Raw genomic sequence first — 24,862 nt, 5'->3', positions numbered from 1 at the left:
ATCCAAACTGAGCAGGGTCCAGTTTTTGGGGGTTCCTTATGTCCTGATTGATTAGTTCCAGAAGTCTTTCCATGGCTTTGCATTTGAAGCTGGTCAGAATTATGGGTCTGTAATTGCCTTGGTCTCTGCAAGGTCCTCCATTATGCAAGGGAATAACTGTAGCTGTTCTCCAATCTTTTGATACAAAACCTATTTGTAGGCTGAAATTGAGCAGTGATATTAGGGATATGGCTATATCATGCTACATGCTATTTAAGATTTATACGGCGATATTGTCAGGACCCATCAATGCAGTATTTTTAGCTTTTGAAACCACTTTTAGGACTTGGTCTTGTGTGATAGCTGTAGGTAAGGCATTTTCAGTTATAGCTTGAAAGACAGATGGAGGATAGAGAGGAGTAAAGCAAAAGCTACATTTATTGCCCAGTAGGTTCATCATATATTCAGCTTCAGTGTAGCTAACATCATTCACAGTCAGCTCAGTGCATTGTTGCATTGTGCTTTTGAGATTACAATCATAACTAAAAAAAAAGCATTCTGATTGTCTTTGGTCTGGATAGATATTTTAGCCTTAGACTTGGCACTGGTGGATTTTATTAAGCTCCTGAGTTGTTTGTTTATTTCAGTGACGGGTTCTAACATGGGAATTACTCTTCTTAATTTGGGTTAAAATTCTTTTCCTTTTATTATAAAGCTTGTTGATATTATGGTTTCCATGTGGATTTGTTTCTGGGGTTTACCCTGCAATTTTTCCTACAACTGCATCAGTCAAACAGCTCCAAAATTGCTTAAAGTAGTCATTTACACAACCTGAAAACTGTATAGAGCAATCTAAGCAACTCATGACTCCAAAGAAAACAAAACTAATGCCATTTCACTTCCAACCCAGCAATTAAACTACTGTGACTTAAAATATTATCAGTCAGTAATAGTAGAATTGAGCTAGTACAAAATACAAAACTATTGGGTGTAATAACTCACCATAGGTTAAAACTGAATTGGCACATCCAATGCACATTTCAAAAAAAAAAGAAAAACAACAATCATGAATTAACGCTTCTTTATAAAATCAAAGCTTTTCTATCAAAGCATTCATGCATACCCATAACGCAAACCTATTTATTCCCCTGTCTCCTGTATGCCTCATCAGTTTTGACTAACCTACAGTTTTGTCAGCTAGCCAAACTGGAGCAATCATGTAATAAAATTGCTAAGTTTGAAAGTCACCACATTAACTGAACAAATCGCTGTCTTGCACTTCAGTCCCTTAAATGGCTGTAGCTATCTTATCTATTAGCCTAGATTTTCTTTAAGACTGTCCACAACATTGTCCACAGCCCACGCAAATGCCCTGCCACCAGTCAGTTCTTAAACTGGTATTCACCCCACAGAGAGCTCAGTTCACTGAGCCATCACTTGGTGCATACTTAGCAATCGAAAAATCATAACAACAACTGCCTATACTCTGTGTACATTGCTAAACTGTGGAACTCTTTCCCAATAAATATATGAAATATTTCATGTACATCTTAAAATCCCACTGCAAATAATCCCATCCCATCCCATCTATATTTTAAAATCCCAGTGGAATCATACCTGTTAACAAAACAATCCTGCATGTACCAACACCATTACTAATGCAGCCAAATTAAATAAGTATCAAAAACCTCATATATCATACCACTCCACAAAGGTGGCCCCTCCCTACACCTTTCCAACTATCGACCAATTGCAATTCTCAAATCCCTTCTCTCTCTCATCACCAGTTCCTCTCCTATCTCCTCGCCAACAACCTTCTCTCCTCAACACAACACAGATTTCGCCCATCCCACAACACCACCACTGCCCTACTCAAATTCACCAATACTAAAAACTCCCACAGGAATTTAGGTAAATTAGTCTCAGCTACCTTCCTAGATTTATCCAAGGCATTCAAAAAAGTCTCATATAATAAACTACTATCCTGTCTCTCTGACCTCAACCTTAACAACTCCACCCTACTCTGGTTTAAAAACTATTTAGATAACCGCCAACAATCCGTCAAATGGCATAATTCTCTATCTCCCCCACTCCCAATCTTCTTAGGCATGTCACAAGGATCAATCCTAGGACTCCCTCTTTTTAATATCTTCACAAACCAACTCCACTCAGCTACCTCTAAAGCTGACATAATCCAGTACTCTGATGACACGATTCTCATGTGCTCTGCACCCAACATCCAATTTCCCCAACAAATCCCAAGAAGCCTCCTCTGAAATAGAAAACTGGCTTAACAACTCACAACTCATACTAAATCCCAAGAAAACACAACTAATGCTATTCCACTCTACTAAAACGAGCAACCTTACATTCTCTATACTCTCTGCCAACAAAACCCAAATCACCCCTATCATTGAGGCTAAACTCCTAGGAGTTACCATTGACCAGCAACTCAAATTCACAAAGCACATATCACCAACCATCACTAAAGTCCACAAAAAGCTAGGTTCCCTCTATCGCTGTAAAAGTTATCTAACCACCGAATCTCGAATTGCAATAGCCAGGACCCACCTCCTATCTGCTCTACTTTATGCAAACCCAATTCTAATTAATCTTTACAAAACTGACCTTAATAAATTTTCCATCGGTTACAACAAAATCGCCAGATTTGCTACCAATGCCAAATCACGATCCCACCACTGTCTTTCCCTACAAGCCTTGCACTGGCTTGAATTTCCAAACCTATGAAGGTACCATCAACTCAGCCTAGCTCATCTAATTCTCTACTATCCCAAGAAAACCTCTGAGCTGACTGGCATGCTGAACTTCTACAATTCAAATAAACATCTTTGGTCCTCCAACAAAGCCTTAATCAAAACTATCACATGCAAAAACAACTCCGGGAATCACTATTTGCCCATGAAATAGCAAAAATATGGAACAACCTTCCCCCAACCTCAGACTACAAAACTCCACACCCTCCTTCAAAAGCCTACGTAAAACATACCTTTTCACCAACCATCTATGCAACTGTAATTGACCCCCTGAAGCCTCATCCACTCACTATTTCTGCACCCCATCTGTCCTGGACAACACAAACAACATGCTCTAACTATACCTATCCATGTGTGAGCAATAACCTATATATGATTGTATGTACACGTGTGTGTGTGTGTGTGTGTGTGTGTGTGTGTGTGTGTGTCTGTGTGTGGATATATATATATATATATATGCTGTTTCATGCAGATATGCTTGAATGTATATATGGAAACTTAAACATTTATATACTCTTATTCAGTTTTGAAATATTTTGCAATGCTCAACCAGGTTCTTTTCTACTCTCATTGTATATTTTGTATACTTTACTTTAGCGGCCGGACTTTTTCCTTTTGATATATGCTCGATTTACAATGGGCACGCTGGCTGGACTGACCAATCAGCATGCTCATTTGTGAATATTAACGAAATTTCATTGTATAATATTTTATACTCACTACTGCCTACCAAAAACTGTATAACCTCACCTTGGAATGGAACTATGTGTGTGTGTTCTATCAGCTTGGTTTAAAAAAACAGAAAAATGTTTGGTTTTAAAATCATACTAACCCTGGATGAGTATGGAAGGAGAACTGCTGCTGCTCTTTCCTTTCTGTTAGGGAGTGTTTTCTCTCTCTCTCTCTCTCTCTCTCTCTCTCATTTTTTTTTTTATTTTGGGAAATCTGTAATTGGTAGACAAAGCAGAGTCAAGATTCATGAGTTTTATTCTTCGTCATTTTGGATTATGGACTTAATGAACTTTTTTCAAACCTGAAGCAGCAAAACCTTTTATTTCTAAAAGGACTATGGGAAAAAGGAGGAATGCTGTCTACAAAGTCTGTAAGCTAACCCTCTCATGCAGCCAATGGATATTTTTAGTAACACAATGATATTTAGGCAAAAATCATCTATACAAAATGGTAGGGTCAGCCATTTCAGTTGCAATTAAAAGTATCTGTTATCATTTGTCTGTGCGCAACATTTTTTTATTTCTTCATTGTGCAATTTACTGGCTTGTATACTTGCATCAATTTCTTTTATGTTTTTACATTTTCTCTTAAGTGCATTTATTCATTTATAAAAGCAAGTGTCTGCTGTCGTATTAATTGATTATAAAGGATAAACTCAAAACATTGGTATGAATGTTGATATCCACCCTTTTTATATATAGAGAACATTTGTTTTAAGGTACTATAATTTACGATGTTAGTTGACTCATTGGAAGAGTGTTTAGTAGCCAAGAATGTAACTGTAGGATGATAATGAAGAGCACTGGACTGAGTGTAACTTGTGTCTATTAATGCAAACTCAAGTTACGTTCAGTCCAGCATTCTCCAGCTACGAAGTGTAGAAGATGCCCTAAAGTTGTGGAACCTGGCAGTATATGTCCACAAAGCTTACGCTACTGCAGCAGTGATCTAATGATGAACATTGTTACTTATTCCAGATCACCATAAGGAGATGCAAATCTCTGATTGGCCTGGCAAGCATACCTCCAAGTATTAAAACTCATAGCAGGGGGCCTTTAAAAAACATAGCATAAGATCAGGAAGAGGGTCACTTTATCAGATTTCAGAAAAATGCTTCCAGATATTGGACTAAATATATAATTAGTCATAGGAAGTCTTTTGTGTGTATTGCTCAGTTATTTAATGAAATACTCTGGACCAGGCTACCCATCTATGTCAAGCAAAGTTCTTCGTTAGCACTCTTCAAGAAAAATCTTGATGAGTGGATGGGAAATAGGAAATACACCCCGGGGATCACTTCTGTGTCTCTGCTCGACAGTGACACAGGAAAATAACTTTCTTGGATAGCGCAAGCCAGGCAACCTTGTTGGCTAGGCTTACATAGGCCCTTGGGCCGATAGCCTAGTACCTACCTATGAACCTATGAACCTATGAACTTTGTACTCTAAAACAGGTAAGGTATATCTGACAACAAAATCCATAATGCCATGCCTAATAGCAGCTGAGACATATGCAGTTTTAAGAAGTGAAACATATCTGGAAGACTGTGGACTAGCAGTTTAATCCCAGGTTGTTTTGGGTTTAGAATCTTGTTTAGGAATATTAGTTTTCAGTTGTACAGTTACTTCATACCTCTCAACTGTCAAGATTTTCGTAAAATGTCCAGATTTTTTGCCTCATATTTTTTGTCTGTTTCTAGTAAAATTTGTGAAATCAATTAGGAATGAAGTCACTAAACATTGACATTGATTTTGGTGATAATGGAGAACAGTGGACTGAAATAATGTCGTTGTGATCATGATTTAAAAATGCTATGCCAGCAGTGTACATGTGTACAACTACAGTTCTGCACAAACACTTCAATTGTGATGGAAAGACACTATTTCAGTCTAGTGTTCTCGATTATCACCAACTGTAGATTATTCAGATAGGTGACCGCATGTACTTTGACACAGGAAAGGGGTACCATCACTGGAAAGGTATCAGTAGCATCTCCAGGAAATGTTATGCGAGCATATGAATGTGTACATGGTCTCTGTTGCTATTTATAAGAGCACATTAAAAGGCAAATGGCTAAGATTGAGATGGATGAAATTATAGGAATCTAATGATCATATCTTTAGCTGTACTGTATAAAGCTTATTTGGGTGTGACATATGATGATCATAACCCAAGGTAGCAGTGTACATTTGATGTACGTTCATAAGGCTATTTACCCCCTCGCATGCATAACTGGTGGCAACTGTGCAGATGTCAAGGCCTGTCACCCCTGTCCTTCAAATAATTTGTGCACCTTGGTACTATCTTCTCCCAAAAATCAGGATTAACCTTCTGCTATGGGATAGTGACTACTTAACCAAAGTCATTACAGAGTGTCATGCTTGCCTCTTTCTAATAAAACGCTTAATATAGTTCAGAGTTCACCTACTTAATCCATCATGAATCAACTTGCTTTGACTTGGAGGTACCCACGTTTTCATCTGGTTGTTGACAGTAGTATATGTACCCCTAAAATTATTTTTGGCTTTATCCCTAATTCTTCCATTTAAAGGTTGAGAGGCATAGAGGACTACAGTCCTGCTGAAAATAAATTCTAGTGTACAATACTTGGATTTTATCCAACTGTCTAAAAATACAAACATTCCCATATTATGTGCATATCTCTGTGTTTATATGCATATGTGCAGAACTCCTTTTAATTAAGAATTTCTCCAAATGATGCCCTGTCTTTGTGCAATGGAATGTGTACTTATTATAATGTCCTGTTTTGAATACGCTTCCATTAAGATAATTAGGTGTCCCTGATTGTCCCTGATGTTAAGATCCTTTGTCCCTCATTTTGTCATCCAGAGGTTGGGAGATATAATCAGGAATATCCCAAATATACCTTAATTTAAATGGTTTAGAGAGACAATGAGCGTATGTTTGGAAGAGGGCTCTAAATGAGCTTTCAAGATACATATGTTAAAAGATATCGTTCTTCAAAAATTAAAAGCCTGATATTATTTTGAAAAGTGTTTTTTTCTTGACAGGGTGTACCAGCTGCGTAATGGTTTAACAATGGGTGATGTAGTGGCCCCATTTTTGTTAATGTATTTATTTATGGCTCAGTAACTGTTTATACTGATCTTCTTTTTGGAAGCGAGTTAAACGCTATTTTCAATGTATGAATGGTATGGTTTTCTGTACAATGAGAAAGAGAAAAACAGTAAGTTTTTAGTATATTCAAATACCACCACTGACTATTTATTTATTTATTTTTGTTTCTAATGATACAAGATAAACATTTTAGATTTTGAAATTCTTAAGGGTTTACAGCATAAAAGAAGCAAAACAAAAGAAGCAAAACTAGACTCTGTATAAGAAAACAATGCCCCCTCCACTACCCTTTTTTACATCCTGCATTTGTAAAAAAGGAGTACTGTGACAAATGACTAGAATTCAGCATTTGCCCAAAAATGATTCTGAGTGCCTTAAAGAGACCTTTTTCCTTTTCCAATGATTTGTGGCTAGAGATGACCCCAAAGGACTTGTTCATGAGTTCATGGCAGATAACATCACTAATAGAAAGGATTAGTGTCCTCGAGTGATGGAGAACTGTGTGAAATGAATACCTGGACAAGTTAGTGACATAATAGCAGGTGCCCTAGTGTCTATTTTAAGCTATGTTGATAGAGCTAAATCTATGTGGTTTACTAATTGTACATGTGACACTCGATAAATTATGCATAATAACTAGAGAGTATTTTTAGCTAACACAAATATTAAGGAATCATTTGTTTAATCTCCATTCTTCTACACTAAAAAAGCTATCTTGTAGAATAAACCTAACACTGAGGTAAACAATGGGTCACCTCTAAATGTGTTTGTGTGTGGGGGAGTGGCTTACTACTCAAATGATGACTTTACATGTAACATTTTCAATTTATTATATGCTGCAGAATTCTTTGACTGTCAAGCTTTCTACGTGGGGAAGACAGGTTAATCTTACAAACTGTATTTATGAGCATGTCTATGCCATTTGTACAAAACACAAATAATGCATTTTTACACATTCAGTTACTTGTACTAAATTTAAAAGTTTATATTTTATGTATTGTAAAACATCTAGACTGATAATAAATGCAGTCAGTTAGGCTTAAAATTGAATATAAGAGAATTATGTTGTCAAGTTTTATTAAATATCCATAATCCACCAGGCTTAAATGAAGCCCCTCAATTTAAATATGGTTTTAAAAGCAATCCATTAAAGCACCAACATTGATTTTATGGACCTTTAAAGCAGGGCATTAAAACAGCAACAATGTTTTATGAGCCTTTTATTAGTTCATTAAATCATTAACAATGTCTTTATGAGTATTTTATGACTGTTTTATGTACTAGTAATACATTTAGTCTTGTACATATTTATGTATTAGTTTACTAAGTGTTTTTTAATTTTGTCACAGGAATTTTTAGACTATTTAATCCATCTTTTACAGCCAGTCTGATGAAGATCTTTTACTTTAATGAACAAAAATTACCACTGGTTATGTATGCTATTTATGTCATTGTCAACAAGCATCTGTTACTCAACATCTTTAGTTCTTCCTTGCCTTCTTTCAGAAACACTGAGCCATGTTTTACTTGGAAAACTTGGAACCCGATAAAGGATTAAAATGTGGAGGATGAACTTAAATCATTTACTTCAATGCCTCAAATTGTCAACATAACATCGTCAAGCAGGTAATATAGCCTTCAGTAACTTCATAAAGTCTCTGACTAGAAAAAAATTATATATATATATATATATATATATATATATATATATGGAGAGAATGATAGATGTAAAAGCATCCATAGCTCTTGAAAAAGTTAAGATGTAGAATTATTCCTGATGATACTAAACAGAAAACTTAGAAATTCAGGCAACACAGTCGGTAGTAACATTAGTCAAGGACACTACTATCCAAAACATGATCAAATTTGTAGATAAAATCCTATTTTGTTTCTAAGTCTAATAAAATATAACTGTGTATTCCAAACCACAATATCCAGTCAAAAGAAATCTTAGCTTTTCTGTATTATGCTTCAATGATGTGACATACTCAAGCCAAGTTATAATTCAAATATCCCATTCAACCAAGGAAGAAACCAAAACTAGTATTAACAGCACAAAACATTTTAAAGGATGGTTTGCTTCCAGAAATTTATAAAATGATCCCACTGTCACTGGTAGAGCTATTAAATGAAAGCATCAGTGATATCCCTAAAACTAGTTTATACCTGCATCACAGAAAACTGTAATATGCCTCAGTCTTGCCAGATCCCTCAAGACTAACTTGAATTTTGAAGACTTAATTTTATTTGAAATACTGATGTCAGACTGCTTGTTTTTGTTTAGAAGTTTAATATTCAGACCAGTGTGGGATGTGCTAAAAAGATATATATATATATATATATATATATATATATATATATATATATATATATATATAAACAATATTAAGAAATATTAAGAAAGCACTTTATGCTATGGACTTCCAATTATATCCTAGAAATCTAGTGCTGCATTGTCTTTGGATGCTGAAAATAACATTCAGTAACACAGAGTTAAACAACATGTTTAAATCTTAACACAATACATTTATCTGTCTCTTCCAGCAGATATATACCACACTTATAAAGACTGGTCAATATTTTTGAATATTGTTAAGAGACAATCAGGTACTTGTCAGTGCAATTTCTTCTGGGTTATTTAACCGGATAGCTGTAACCCCTTTGCAGCAACCACTAGATCAGCACTTAATATTTGGTGAGTACAATTCCAAGCAAAAGCATAACATTTTGTGTTATCAATAATTTGCTTTTAATCATATATATATATATATATATATATATATATATATATATATATATATACCAGAGTCTTCTTTTCAGTCACTGGTACATGTTCTGCAATCCTTCCTGAGAGTCATACCTCTCAGCTTTCCAGATTTTCACAGAAACTCCAGATTTTTGTGTCATATTTTTGATCTGCTCCTCATAAAATTTGTGAGTTTCTGGTAAGTCACTGATGTTTGAAGTCACTAAGTAAAGTGATATACATTTGAGTTTCAGAATTCATATCATTCAGAGCATGCAGGCTAACAGAAATCCTGTTATTCTAACAATGTTTTAAGTTTGTAAGAGAAATATTTAATTTTCGGTTTCTGTCCCCACATTATTTTTGGCTTTGTCCAGACTTCTGGTGCTAAGAGGTTGAGAAGCATGTAATGAGCGTTTCAGGTATGCAAATATGAAATCACTATAAATAAATCAATGTTGTTACAAATAGATTGCCAGTCAGTAAAAGCTGTGCAACAGCTGAATCAGTACTGTTGGACCACAGTTCATGTGCAGTGTCAAGCGGTCAGGTTATCTTCATCATTGAACAAACAGGTAAGCACACCTGGAATGTTGTCCATGCCCTGCTGAAAGCTGACGTTGAAGGTTTACAGACTGTGTAGTACCTCAGTAGCAGACACTAACCTTTTTCTAATCACTGTACCTATCTATGATGCAATATATATCTACCTGCCTATCATTTACTCCATGCTCAAGACATCTTAACATACTTTCAAGATGCTTCTCATTTTATTGTGGGTCCACTTTAGAAACAAAGGCTATTATCAGAACCCCTAGCTCACAAAGAAAACGTTAAAGTTTTGGTTTCACAGACATGCCATTATTTACTTTTGCCAGTTTTAAACTCCTTACTACAGTGGAAAAACCCAAACTATCAAAGACTTCTAGAATTTCACTTTATACAACAGGAACTGTCTGAGAACATACCTACCTGGTGGGCACTTGTTCCCCAGTTAAAAACTTTAAGTAAGGTTGTATAACATAGTATTTAATCACTAAGCTCTTTCCATACACTGACAGTATTTACAACCATTTCAAAAAGTTAGTGAGCCAGAAAGGAAAACGGAGAGACAGGCATTTCTATGTGAAAGCTATCTGCTTAGCTGTTATTGTTATATATTTTTTAAAACAACCCAAACCAATGTCTTTCCTGAACTGCAATAAAAACTTTTGTACATTTGTATCAACTACATTATCAGGAAGAAATGAAGGTATTTGCTGAATTGCAGAACAGCTACATGCCTATAGCCCATTTTATAACTATTTGCAGACCTGAGTGAATTTACAAGATACATTAAAATGATGCATTAAAAAGGAAAAACTTAGACTTGAATCAAGATGAAAGTATTATGTAGAATATGTAAGTGATTTTTAGAAGGGTGTCTAACACTTAGGTTACTGGTAAACATATATATATGTGTGTGTGTGTGTGTGTGTGTTTAGAAAGGAAAAGTCATCCCTATGTGGTAGCATAGTGGGATAGTGATTAGTGGAGTTGTTTCATGCCACTTTGATCTCTCCTTTTGTTCCTGGTTCAGGTGCCTATGTTTGGAGAATGCATGTTTATTTATACAATGTGCTGTATTTTCCTCTAACATTGCAAAGCTATACTGTTAGGAGAAGTGGTAATCTAAATTGTCTGTAGGTATGTAGATCTTTTGAGGAAATATGTGTATGAATTCTCCAACGGGCCAGCATCTTGTCCAGGGCTAGTTTTCTGCCTTGGCCCAATGGTGTTTGGGATACAGTCCAGCTGCACAACACCCCTTAATAGAATAAAACAGGCACTGCATAGGAACAGCTAATTCTGATAGCACCTAAGTGTTCTACAATAAATTCTACAAAAATCTGTTAAAGTGCTAGCTGATTAAAATAACTGAAGTGCAAGAACAAGCACATTCTGAGAGAAAAATTGAAGAGCAGACTTTCTGGCACTGGTAATAGTTTACCTCAGCTGAGCGCCGCTGCGTGGTGCATAAACCCACGCAAACACGGGCTTTTAAGCCATGAAAAGAGATGTGATGGAATTCTTGGATTATGTGGCCCAGGCAGGTATGACCCTAGCCCTGAGCAGTATTCTACTGTCACCAGAATGATACCACAGTACGAGCAGAAAATGATTGACTTTAACAATTGGCTATGTTTCTGGTGTCATTCTAAGGGGATCCAGTATCTGTCTGCCTGGGGCAGCATGCTCGACAGACCTCAAAAGTTGCAGATTCCAACTGAGACTGTCGACCAGTCACGAGTGGAGTCCCAGAAGGCTTGGTGCTGGGCCTTCTCCTATTTGGCATCTATTTCTCAGAAGTCCAGGCCAACACAGAAGGACTCTGTCTGACCACATTTGCTGATGACTGCAAGCTAGGAGTCATTATCAACTCCTCAGTTGATGCAGACATCCTACAAAAGGGCCTCTCTGAGACCAATGACTGGTGTCGGAACCATGACCTGAAACTTAGCACCAAAAAATGTGTTATCATCCCCTTTGGAAAAAACTCAGTTCCCACGAATTACTACATCAATGGGAGCCCACTGAACACTGAAGGAGCCATAAGAGATCTGGGCACCCAGGTCAACAGTCACCTCACCTTCGACCACCACATTGCTACTGTGGTCAGAAAGTCCTTCTATGTGGCACATCTTTTAACCAAAGGTTTCGCATCCAAGAAGAAAGAGGTCATCATTCCTCTCTACTCATCCATCATTAGACCAATCATCAAATATAATGCCCTGTTTGGAATGTACCAGACCAGACACCTACAACAGCTGGAGAGGCCACAAAGGTACCTCACAAAAAGGATCCTAGGCCTTAAACACATGTCCTATATGGACAGACTCAAGAAACGTCAGCTGTTCTCAGTCTCTTATCGTCTACTTAGAGGTGATCTCTGCTTGCCTTACAAAGCCATGTCTGACCCAGCCCTACTTGAAATGCTACACCTAAAGAAATCCCAATCCCCCCGTGCCACATGCTCCAGAGATCACAACCTCATTACCACAATTAACAGAACATTCTGGAGGGACAGGTTCATCTCCCAAAGACTGCCCATACTCTGAAATAAGCTTCCCATTCATGTCGAGCAGAGCACCTTGTTGGCCCTCTTCAAGAGAAATCTTGACGAGTGGCTGGGTAACAGAAAGTTCACTCCAGGGATCACTCCAGTTGCCCTACTGGATAGGGGCACTGTGAACTACCATTGGGTGGCACTGTGCCTGGGCAATTTTTTTTGGGCTAGGCTTATAAAAGCTCCAGGGCCATTAGCCTAATACTCACCTATGAACCTATGAACTATAGGGTGAATGAATGAATGAATGAATGAATGAAAAACATCCCTAAGTGGGAAAGTCAGCAAAGCATATCCTACCCAACTCCATAGACACTATTTTGATATTCCCTCTCTTATGACTCTTTTGACTAAATAGAAGAGTTACACAGGGAAACTTTTACACATATTGTTTCTTTATCCCCTAAACACACCAGGAAGTCCCCTAGATGATCCTCTACATGTGATGTTGTCATAAGAATGTTGAGGAGGATCTGGGTACCTGTTATAGTAACATTCTCTCTTTATACAATTTCTTGCAAGAGTAGGTGGCATGGTTAAGTATAAGGAAAGTTTCACAGACTATAATTTTCTTAGGACACTTTGTGCCATTCTCTGTTTCACTTAAAGATTTCACCTGACTCACCTGACTACTACAATGCTGAGAGTTAAAATGTATCACAGTACTCTGGAAGACAACAGTTTTTCTAACAATGAAAGTATTGTACTTTGGAGAGGGGGAAAAGCTCACGTGAAACTGGAAGCAACAAGCATTAGACTATTGCCTCCATTAAAGCTAACGACATGAGTTGCAATACTGTAGGCAGTTGCATACTGTAGAGGTTTAAAACAAAGGCAGAATTCTAGAAGCTGATTTATTGTTTCCCCTCTAAAGCTATCTATATAGTAAATGTGATAAGAAAGGGCAGAGATCAAAATGTATGAATTCACTTTATCTATTCAACAGGAAATACAAATACTGTTTTAATGCAAAGATAAAGCCCATGCATTTTCTTTCTTTCTTTATTTATTTATTTCTCTTTTGTTAACTGGGTTAGTCCACTGGGCTGGGGGCCCATTTTCAGAGGAGACTCGAGGAGAAAAGCTCCAAGAATACATGATAAAAAAGAAGATGACAAATAATATGCAAATATAATAACAATAGCAGGTAACATTGAAAGTCTAAAAACATATGAAAAAAAACATGAGAGTAATAGAATTAATGCCTTGATGAAATTACTAAAAGAATTACATTCTGTGCAAGTATATCAATGAATTGATAGAGGTAGAGTTGGTGAAACAAAATGGAGTAACTGCAAATGGTGTGTAAAGAAGAAAGAATAATAGAAGAAACCAGGAGTACCAAAGAATAGTATATGTGTCTAGTTCGAGTAGGTAGAGTGGAAGGAGAAGTGGCAATGTTACATCAGAGCGTACAGAACGAATGAGGAGGAAAGAGTAGTGGTGGCCAGGGAAAGAAAAAGGGGGTAAAAGTGGGAGGAAAGTTACATTTTAAGAGTGCTCAGTGGTGTTGCTATGGATTCACAGGATTATAAGTGCATATAATGTAGGGAGGGAATAGTCGTGGTATAACTGAATGGGTAGCAGGAGATTAGGTGTGGTGGTGGCAGGTACAGGAGGGAAAGTTAGCAAGGTAGTTTTTCAATTCTTTTTTGAAGAGGAGAGAAGATTGCATATGTCATATGTTAGTTGGGAGTTTGTTCCAGCTTTGAGATATTGAACATTTATAAAGTAATCTGCCTGTAGTTTTGTTAGGCTTATAGGTGTTAAGTAATGCTTGATCAGTGCTATGGAGAGATTGTGCAGGATTGTAAGGGGATATGAGGGTGGACAGGGAGGGACAATTTGCAGATTTGTAGAGAAGAGAATGTGCTATTTGTAGCTGTGTAAGTTGGAGTAGTTGCGGGAACTCAAGCCATCGTAGTTTTTTTTACGGCGAGGTAGTGATGGGATTTGTATGGGAGATTACAGGCAATTCTGGCTATCTGGTTGTAAGTTTGTTCAAGTTTGGTTAAGAGGTTTGCTTGGATGTGTGTGAATATAGGGGAAGCATAGAGTAGGCAGGGGAAGAGATAGGCTTGGGCAAGTGTGGCCTTAGCAGTGTTGTGGCTATATAGTAAACCTAGTTTTTGATTGGTCTTTTTGATCGACTGTAGGATGTGATGGTCAAATTTCAGTTGGTCCTCAATTGTAATTCCTAGAAGTTTAGTCGAGGAGTCTACATAAATAATGGTGTTGTCTAGAGAAGAGAGATGGGAAGAAGTTTTAAGATGGATTGAAGATTTTTATAGGTTCATAGATTAGTACTAGGCTAACTATCCTCGTGGGCCATTTCAAGCATAGCCAATTACCCCATGTGAGAATCAAACCCTGCACCTTGTGTTTGTAAGGTAAACATCTTAACCATTATGCCATTTTCCCACCCCTTTTTGGAGGAAAAAGAAGGAGTTTGGCTTTCTTTGGGTTAAAGATAAGTTGGTTGTCAGTTAGCCAATGTTCAGTGAAGTCTGTGTGAGACAGTGGAGGTCAGTGGGGTTGTCTGTGGGGGTAATAAGGGTAGAATCATCAGCGTATTGGATTAGTGATGAAGAGGTGCAGACAGAGCAAAGGTTGTTAGTGAAAATATTAAAGATAAGGGGACCAAGGATGGATCCTTGGGGGACACCAGTTTGGATAGGTAAAAAGGGGATGTAGGAGGTCTGCCATCTAACAGATTTTGTTGGTTGTTGAGATAGCTAGAGAAGCATAGGATAGTGGGAGGTTTAGTTCAGATAGTTTATAGAGGAGTTTATGGTGGGAGATGGTGTCAAAGGCTTTAGGGAGGTCGAGAAAGATACATGATGCAAGTTTATTGTAGCCCCTTGCTTGCTTCTGCTACAGTCTTGGTAAAAATTAGAAAGGCTGTGAATGTGCTCTGGTGAGGACTAAATCCACGCTGAGAGGGGTAAGGAGGTTTTCATGAAGTAAATAGGTTAGAAGTCACCTATGAATGCATTTCTTGAGAATTTTTGAGAGAGGGGAGAGGATGGCTATTGGTCGGAAATTGGTAGGTTCAGTGGAGTTACCTCCCTTGTGAAGTGGAATTGTATAGAAAGATTTACAGATCTCAGGGACTGAGGATTTTTTGATAGAATGGTTAATAAGAATTGAGATGGGATATGCTATAGAGCTGGCAGCAAGTTTAAAAAATTGTGGGGGCAGGATGTCAATTATTTAAAGAGAAAGACCTGGTGCTCTAACATTATAAAACTATAGGTACATAACACTGTGGTAAACATGCATTTAAACACTTAACCCCAAAGCAAAGTTAACTTGGTTTGACTGAAGTTCCTGTATTTCCCAAGGTTTGACAGTTATTTTTATACTTAATAAGTATTAAACACTGATAAAGTGAATGTGTTTATCCCAAAAATGGATAAACAAACTGTTACATATTTGTCAGTTCATGAATGGCATTATATGCTGCATTATGAATGTTGGCAAAAGTATTTTGGACTAAGAAAACTCTGTGCATTATTCACCACATGCAGCTAAGCATTTACAATATGTCGCAGTGGTGTAAACTTCCAAAATGTGCCATCAGTTTATATCAGGCATCCTTTAACTGTGAAGTATAAACTTCCAGTTATGTAAGTGATATCTGCTAATGTTACAAGAGGCAATCTGACAATCAGATAGCCAAATCCCAACAATAGATATAGATTTAAAAGTAGTTGTCAGTGAGAGGCATTTTCTAATAGAGTCATTCAAACACAGGCTTTAAGTAAGTTGCTTCTTCATTGATGACATACTAAACTGAGATGAAGAGCAGGTTCTTGTTAGATATGGAATGTATACCTTTAAATGCAAATCAGTTACCCATATTGATTAGCATGCTACGCAATACACAAGGTTCTAGGCTAATCTGTTTGCAGTAGAGGCCTTATGGAATTTAGGTCACATATATTGCCTCTGTGTGTTATTTAAGCTTCCTGATATGACACGGTGTCAGGGAATGGCAATAATATGTGGAAAAAACTGAGAAATATGTTTGTTTTCAAGAGACTCCATGTTTGGATATACAGAAGTTTAATACTCAGGTGCACCCTCCTGGAATATTTGTACTATAAGAAAGAAATTTGTCTGAAAACAAAAAGCACTGGATCCACTTGATTTATCTCTCACTGCAAGTGAATTATCTGAAAAGCGTGATGAGACTCAGTGTGTTTAGGAAGAATCCATTAAGACATTTAGCTCTTTTACTTTCCTTGAAAAGTTGAAAATCAAGACAACAGTATTTACCCATAAATTCAGTAATTATTCCTAGTCCAGAAGGGACTTGCCATTTATTAGACATTTATTCTTTAGAAGAGCATAAGACACCACCAACACTGTAGAGATATATGTGGTTTAGCGTAATGGTCAAGGTGTTTACATCAAAGACACAAGGTCCAGGGTTTGACTCTTAGGGAGGGATGTTGGTATAATGATTAAGGTGTTTACCTTACAGACACAAGGTGAAGGGTTTGATTCTTATGTGGGGTAACTGCCTAGGTTTAAAATAGCCTACAAGGGCAGTTAGCCTCTTACTATTCTATGAGCCTGGTATAGTGGTGAAGGTGTTTACCTTACAAACACAAGGTACAGGGTTTGATTCTCATGTGAGGTAATTGGCTAGCCTTAAAATGCTCTACAAGTGCAAATAGCCTCTTACAATTCTATGAACCTATGTTACGGAGCTGAAAAAATGAAGCTATGACTATGAATTTGGTGAGCTCCATTAATATCTCATAGGACGCAGAATAATTTGTGGTATAAAAAAGTATGAAGCAAGGGGCAGGCCATAAAGAGAAACAGACCTAGACCTGAAGTTATCAAAATCTGTTGGTGTGCAGATAATGAACATTTGTGAAAAGTATGTGTGTAACATATAATGAGAAACATAATAAAGCAAAAATGAGAAATAAAGGCAGGGTGCATTGCAAGAATAATATCATATGATGATCCAAGATGGAGGCCAGAGATAACATTTCATCATTATAATTAAGGTTTGCTTTAAGTATGGTTATTACTGTAACAAGAAGTTCTGGACAGCCTTTAATCAATGCTAAAAAGCTGTGCTAAAAAGAAAAGAGTTTTGCAAAGATGTCTAAAACCAAAATCAAAAGTGTTCAAAATAAGTTGCACAGTGTTGTACAGAAATATGAAAATGAACTGTTTGTGGGTACTCTTGAAGTAAGGAGATTTATACTGTGAAGTCAGAAAAAGCAGTGAACAAGCAAAGAAATACATACAATTAATGGACAGAATGTAGAATTAATTTTATCTTTTTCTGAAGTACATTCTGATAAGGTGCTATAAGACAAGTTGAATAAACTTAACACAGGTGTCATTTGTAATATTCATTGTATTTATCAATTGTTAACTGTGTTAGTCCTATAATGCTAGTAGCCTCTTTTCAGGTGAGACCCAAGGTGGCATTTATACTGCTAGGGGGGAGTTTGCCCAGGGAATTGGGGAACTTCCCCTACTCATTCATGTTTACCAGCAGGAGCCTGTTTCGTAAAACAACTTCCTGCTTCTGTTCCCGGTGCAGTTGTGGCCCAGAGAAACAGTGAGTGCAATGGATTGTGAATGAGGAGATGGTGTGGTCAAGGATTTGCTGCCCTTGCAACAACACAATGTAACGAGGTTTTGTGTGGTAGAAGCTGGAGAAAGTGAAGTTAGTCTGGAAGCAGTCGAGCCTTTGTTAGTATGTGGAGTACAGGAAAGTAGAGGCAATCAAGCCTTCAGAAGTATCACAAATGGATGGAAGAGATGTAAGGGAAAGAGTGAAGGTGTCCAAATCTTTACAGGATTCTGAAATGTTATTTTAGAAAAGACTGTCTGAAGAAGAAGCATCACAAAGTGGATGTATTATTACAACCCTCCAGTCAGGAGGTTTGTGGGATGTTATATTGCAGGAATTAATGGCACAAATTGAGACAGAGAGTGGAGAAGCAGCTTCATGGGCTGATCTTATGGAAAGAGTACAGGAAGAAGAAGTCATATGAAGATACATTAAGAGAAGGGTGAAGAAGAGAAGGGAGGAAGTTTGAACAAAGGAATAAGAAGTATCTTGTGAGAATTAGCAGTAAAGAAGAAAAAAGTTTGGACAAGGTATAATGTTTGGGACAATATAGTGGTTCTACTGGATACTTCACCACAAGAGGTAAAAGCTTTTATACATATTAGTAAAGACTCTTATTGTGACATTACATTTGTATCTAGAGAATGTATGGAAATGCTTTTGGGACAATATGAGTTAAGAAAGAATTGCCATTCATGGAATTGGTATTTCTTTCAAGTATTTAATAGGGAAACAAAAAAGAAAATATTTATACAGTTTCATACTGAAACTGAAAAAGGGACACTTAAAGAATATCTAAAGACTATGTGTAAAGAAATGATGGACATTGCAAAAATATATGAATATGGACTGGGGTCTGGGAATGTAATGTTATATTAAAAATGGAAAATGACAGAATTGTGCATATTCCAAGCATGATAAATATGGAAGGGAGAAAATGTAATTTGGGGACAACCAAAGAACATGTTTTTTTTTTCCTGTAGAAAATATAATCACTTAATTAGCAACTGTGACAAAGGAAAATGTTATATATGAGGCAAAGTGGTCATGATGCTGAAAGGTGATTATGTTATATATGAGATAAAGTGGATCATGATGCTAAAAGATGTGATTTGAAATGTTTCAAATGAGAAAAAAAAAACAGGTCATTTATGAATGGATTGTAAAGAAAGGATAGATAAAATTAAAGAAGGGGAAGGTAGATATCAAGAAACTGATCAAGATATAGAACAAGAGGAAGAATCAGCTTATCCCACTTGACTCTTGCCATCTTCCACTCCCAGACAAAGTCTTTCAGCTCTTTATTAATTGCTACCCACAACCTCTCCTCTGGTTGATAAACATATGCCTGACCTGTGTGTAAGACCAAAGGGACTATAAATATTTTAACTGCTTATATTTAGTCTCTTCCCACATATCCTTAGCTGCCACACTAGAATCATTTTAACCCATACTCCTAAATACTTCATTTTAACATGTTGCCATAAATATGGGTATTCCTGAACCAGTTCATGTGTGGGTACATAATTTACCACTATTGCCTTTGTTTTAGCTTCATTAATTTTGTATCCAGAAAAGATCTGTAATGTCTTTTTATGGTTTTGTCAGGTATAAAATAATATCATCTGCAAATAAAGCCAGCTTTTCTTGACTACCATACCATTTATATCCCTGAAGTAAGTGATGGTGTAATAAAGATGTATCTTGTTTAAAACAAAGAAATAATTGAATAATTTATGTAATATTGCTTAGCTTATACTGCATATAGCAATATATGTGAAATATAATGCTTGTTATGTTAATATAGGTTGATTACTTTTATATGAATCTAAATTTGCCTATGTCACAAGTGATAATTCAATAAATATGTTAGATGCAAAAAAAAGATATACAACAAGAGGAAGTAATAGAAATGGAAGAAGGAAAAATGCAAGATGAGCAAATGATGATTGAAAGTAATGAGGTAAAAGAAAAGAATCACTAAAAGAACAGAAGAAAAAATTGAGAAGAAAGGATGTGAGAAATAAGTGAAGAAAAGTGGAACTGAACAGTAGTGAAAGGAAGAAAAAATCTATTGGAAAGAGAGTAAAATAGCGGAAAAGAAAATTCTTAGGATTAGGCATAAAAGAGAATAAGAAATGGAAGGGATAGATAGTCACATGAGAATAAAGGATATAAGGATGCAAGGAAAATGAAAAAAAAATGAAGAAAGAACATTAGCAATATATGTTAACAATATAAAGAATATGATATGGAGAATAGGTGTACTAGAATGGTGTGTAAAATTAGATATGGGTGTGATTGTTTTAGAAGATATAAGAATTATATCAGAAGAAGAAATATTACAAACAGAAAGATTATGAGGGGTGAGGTTATCTGGAATATAGGGATAGAAACATGTTCAGGTGTAGCAGTAGTACGTAAATCATCAGTAACGGTTTTGGATTTTACATTAGTTGTAACGGAGAGAATGATGGTTGTAGATATTAGATGGAAATGCCAAGTTTACAGATTAATTGCAATATATGCATATGTGACAAAGAAAGGGAGACAGGATGTATTTAAGAAAATATTATATTATACAACTGTAAATGTGGATATAATATTGGAAAGTGATTTAAATTGTGACTTAAGAAACAAAAAGGAGAGTGGAGATGTAAAAGTAGCAATAGAAGTGATAAAACGTAGTAAACTATATATATATGGAAAGATAAGCAATGGGCATATAAAACAGGCAATTTCAAGACAGAAATAGATTATTTTATTATATCCAAGAGCTTAAGAATACACACAGTACAGGAAGGAACAAAATGTATAAGATTTTCTAATCATTTAGCAATTTAGCTAGAAATTCAAGAAAAAGGATATATAAAAATAGGCAAAGGCATAAAAGCATAAATGAAAAGCAATTAGATAAGGGAGGTATACAGATGATCAGATAGTTATGGAAAAATCATGTGAGAATGAGAGATTTATATAAGAAATAGATGACATGGTGAATAAGTTATAAGGATAAATATAAAAAATGTTATTTGGAATGGCAAAGCTTAAAAAGAGGAGAGGAAAAGAAACAAATATAAAGAAGTAAGTAGATATGCTTTGGAAGAATTGGCAAGTATTAAGAAAGAATTCCTTAACAGAGAGAAGCAAATATATGATTTGAACCATTAAAATATTAAAATGTATCTATTCAAAGATATTACTTACAGGGAAAAAAGAAGCTGTAGTACCATGTTTGAGCAGTACTGTAAAAGAGAATAAAACAGTGATAAGAGAGTTGAAAAATAAGGTGAAAAAGTGAGAAGTCAACAAGAAATAATGTATGTGATGAAGGAGTACATTAAAAAAAAACTAAGATAAAGAAAAGACAGAAGCGGAATGTTACAAAATTGACAGAACAAGATAATAATGAATCAGAAAAAAAGCATAACAATGCAGGAACTGAATAATGTATTATTAAGAGTGGTTAATTTAGACTCAGCTACTGGACTAGACGAGTAGAATATCATATGTATAAAGGGGTTCACTTTATAATCTCGAAATACTGAAATATAGAATTCCAGTATTTCAAGACTATAAAGTCGAATGTTCAGAGAGGCGAAAATGCATAACCATGAATCTGAATATTTCAAATCCGCGGTTATGCTTTAACGGTACGTGATGTGGAATGTGTTGCATGGATGGTTTTCAGTTTAGTATGTGGATTTAGGTGTAATTTAAGGTAGGTGCCTAATTTATAAGGGTTTTGGGTAGGTGTGTGAGTGTATGTGAGTGTGTTTGGAAGTTGTACATGTGGGCTAGGGTAGGCAGGTAAAAGTATGAGTGTTTAAATGTTGAATGTGGTGGTGTTTTTATATATGTGATGTATGTGTATGAGGGAGGGTAGAATGTCTGGTTGTGCTTTTGCTGTCATTTTCTGTTTGGTGCAATCTTGGAGTTAGACTATTTAAGTAGGGGGTGTGGGGGTGCAGGGGCTTGCCCCTCCTGCTTATTTGTAGTGTAGGTTTTTAGTTTGTATTGTTATGTTTGTGTGTGTTTTTTTTGTTTTGTTTTGTTTTTTTTTTTTTTGTAGTTTGGTGTTTGTCTAGTGTGGTATGTGGTGTGTTGAAGTTTGCGATTTAAAATTTTTGCAGTTTTGGAGTTTTGGTGTTGTGTAAATTCGACTTTATAGTCTCAAAATACTGAAATTCGATGTTTCAGTATTTCGAGATTATAAAGTGAATCCGTATAAAGATGCAAATGTTAAATGAATGGTTGGAAGAAAGCTTTGTTCAAGAAGAAATATGTATTAGAGCTATGAATTTATATGTAAAAAGGGGGGAAAGATGATATAAGAAATTGGAGGACTATAGTACTTGATAATTCAGATAAAATATTTAAGAAAATAATAGAAATAAGGCTGGAAAAGAAATTAAATGAAATACTGGACAATAGAATATTTGGAAGGAAATGAAAAGGAACTCAATAATTATTAATCATAGCAAAAGAAATTGTGCATGATATTATATATAGGAAAGTAGAAGCAAAAATTATGGTAGGTGATTTAAATAAAGTGCTTGATAAGGTATAAGATGAGGTGTTATAAGTTATGATAAAATAATATAAAGCAAGTGGAAAAATTGATTGAAATGATTTGAGACCTCATACAAGAATAATAAAGTAAAAGTATTAATGAATAGATGGTTAAGTCATGAAATAAACATAAAGAGTAGTATAAGTTAAGGATGTTCTGTAAGTAATACTTTATTTGCATTAGTTGTGAATGCAGTAGTTAGAAAAATCAATATGTCTCTGAAAGTGGTAGAGTACAGGACTTTAGAAAGTAACAGGATACCAGTCATGTTCACATACATAGATGACTTAGTAATAGTAACAAAAATAAAAAAATGGATGGAGGAAGCTATCAGTATACTTAACAGGCAGTTGAAGGCTATAGATATGAATATAAATAGAGAGAAGAGCAGAGGAATAGGGGAAGAAGGCAAAACAGAGGATAACCAATTTAATATGAAGGAAATACAATTATTGGACATAGCATTTGGAAATTACATGGTAAAAATAAAGCAATAGAAGATGTAATAAAAATAAAGAATATATGCTTGTTTTTGAGAATATGTAAGCTATCATATAAGAAGGTATATTTAATAAGCTCTGTTTTATTAGGAAAAATGGCATTTTTGACAAATGTTTAAATGATTCGTATAAAATATGAAGAAGAATGTTTTACAAGTATAGAGTTGAACCATCTTCAGTGCATACTATTAGAGCAATCTTAAGGAAGAGATGATGACATATCCAGTCCATGGAGCAGAGTGGATATAGATTTCTAGTTCAATGAAGACATGTATTTCATATATATGGATAAATAACCAGACTAATGGTCAAAAGTGTGTTATTTTTGCAATGTCATCTGTATTTTCAAGATAGGTGACACTGATATAGTCATATCTGTCAACTGTCTACAACAGAAAAAGTCAGGAATTCAGAAGATTTGTTTGTGAATGGGAAATCAGATATTTCATATCCAGTCCCCAATTTCCTCAATCAAATGGGCAAGTGGAAATAACTATTCAAACTGCAAAGAAGTTTATGAAAAAGGGCTGTAGCAAAAGCTATGAATATTGTCTTCTTGCTGTTTTGGAATATAAGAATCCTCTACTAAAGGAATTGATCTCACACAAACTCAACTTTTGATAGGGAGGATAGAAAGCAGACTGCCTATGTCAGCTTTTTTACTGATATCTGAAAAGCAACATAAACTGAAAGAAATGTTGGAAGGACAGAGCCATAAACAGAACCATGACATAAACTGCAGGGAAATGCACAATTTATAGAGTTGTAAAAATTTAAGAATTTAAAAGCCACTGGAAAACTTTCAGAATAAAGCTAAAGTTGTTCATAAGGCAGCCAAGTCAAGGTTCTTTCTGGTCCATGGAGAAGATAGTAAGCTGTTTAAAAAATGAAAGCTCCAGGAAGATAAGAAATCAGTTCTTGCACATGAAAATAAAGATTATGAAAATTATATTAATTAAGAGTTTTAGAGAGAGACCCCTGGACGTGTGCTCTAATAAAGTTATAGTACAGCAAGAATTATTCCTAAAGCAAGATAAACTGTCCAGTATAAATAAACCAGAAAGACTGTTCCATAGTTACAAAAGTTTTCAAAGACTGAAATTTTGCATTATTTATTTATTTTTTAATCTGCAAAAACAGGGTTGCCTTTGAAATACAGAGCCTGTGGCATGCATAGTTGAATGTTAAAGTAAATTTAAACCAAGCATTGTTACATAATGTATAGTACAACACATACATAATCTAGTTAAGGGTAGATTGATATTAGATAGATAAATAGATAGATAGATAGATAGATAGATAGATAGATGGATAGAGTAATTGATTTATAGAGTACACATTTTTAATTTAAAAAGGTGATGTTTGATGTGGGATATATATCTTTATAAATGATTGAACTAGATACAGAGATTAGAATGGCATGTGGTACACAGAGGTTCTAGAGAAATTAGTTTGCAGTATAGTCTTCATGAAGTTTAGGTCACATAAACTGTCTCTGTTACTTATTCAGCCTCCTGACATGACATTTGCTATGCATGCCTATGTTGGTCATGTACAACTAATACTCTAGAAATATGACTCCTTTTAAACTGGTTCATTAAGTGAACTTTGTCATTTACCAATAACCCAGCATTACAGTTGCAGCATAAAGCTGGAATCCATAACACTGATTCTGATATAATATTATGTAATAGTAGAACTACAGTTTTAAAATCAGACTTGATCATTGCCAACCAAATAAAGCC

At 35.6% G+C, this 24,862-nt stretch overlaps 1 protein-coding gene across 2 annotated transcripts in view; it reads left to right on the top strand.

Annotated features, from left to right (window-relative positions):
- The window catches only part of LOC122800757 (APC membrane recruitment protein 3-like), a 125,574-nt gene that overhangs the window by 90,200 nt on the left and 10,512 nt on the right, over positions 1 to 24,862 (top strand). The window contains exon 2 of one of the 2 annotated variants that reach the window (XM_044070006.1): positions 8,091 to 8,210. The exons of the other annotated variant lie outside the window; for it this stretch is intronic. The gene's annotated coding sequence lies outside the window, so the exon portion shown is untranslated. The remainder of the gene's footprint in view (positions 1 to 8,090; positions 8,211 to 24,862) is intronic. 2 annotated transcript variants of the gene reach the window in all.

The sequence above is a fragment of the Protopterus annectens genome, chromosome 4.part1 (assembly GCF_019279795.1).
Source record: "Protopterus annectens isolate FY-2018-M chromosome 4.part1, PAN1.0, whole genome shotgun sequence".
NCBI lineage: Eukaryota > Metazoa > Chordata > Ceratodontiformes > Protopteridae > Protopterus > Protopterus annectens.
The sequence above is the reverse complement of the archived record's forward strand: the minus strand, read 5'-3'. Positions and strand labels throughout refer to the sequence as shown.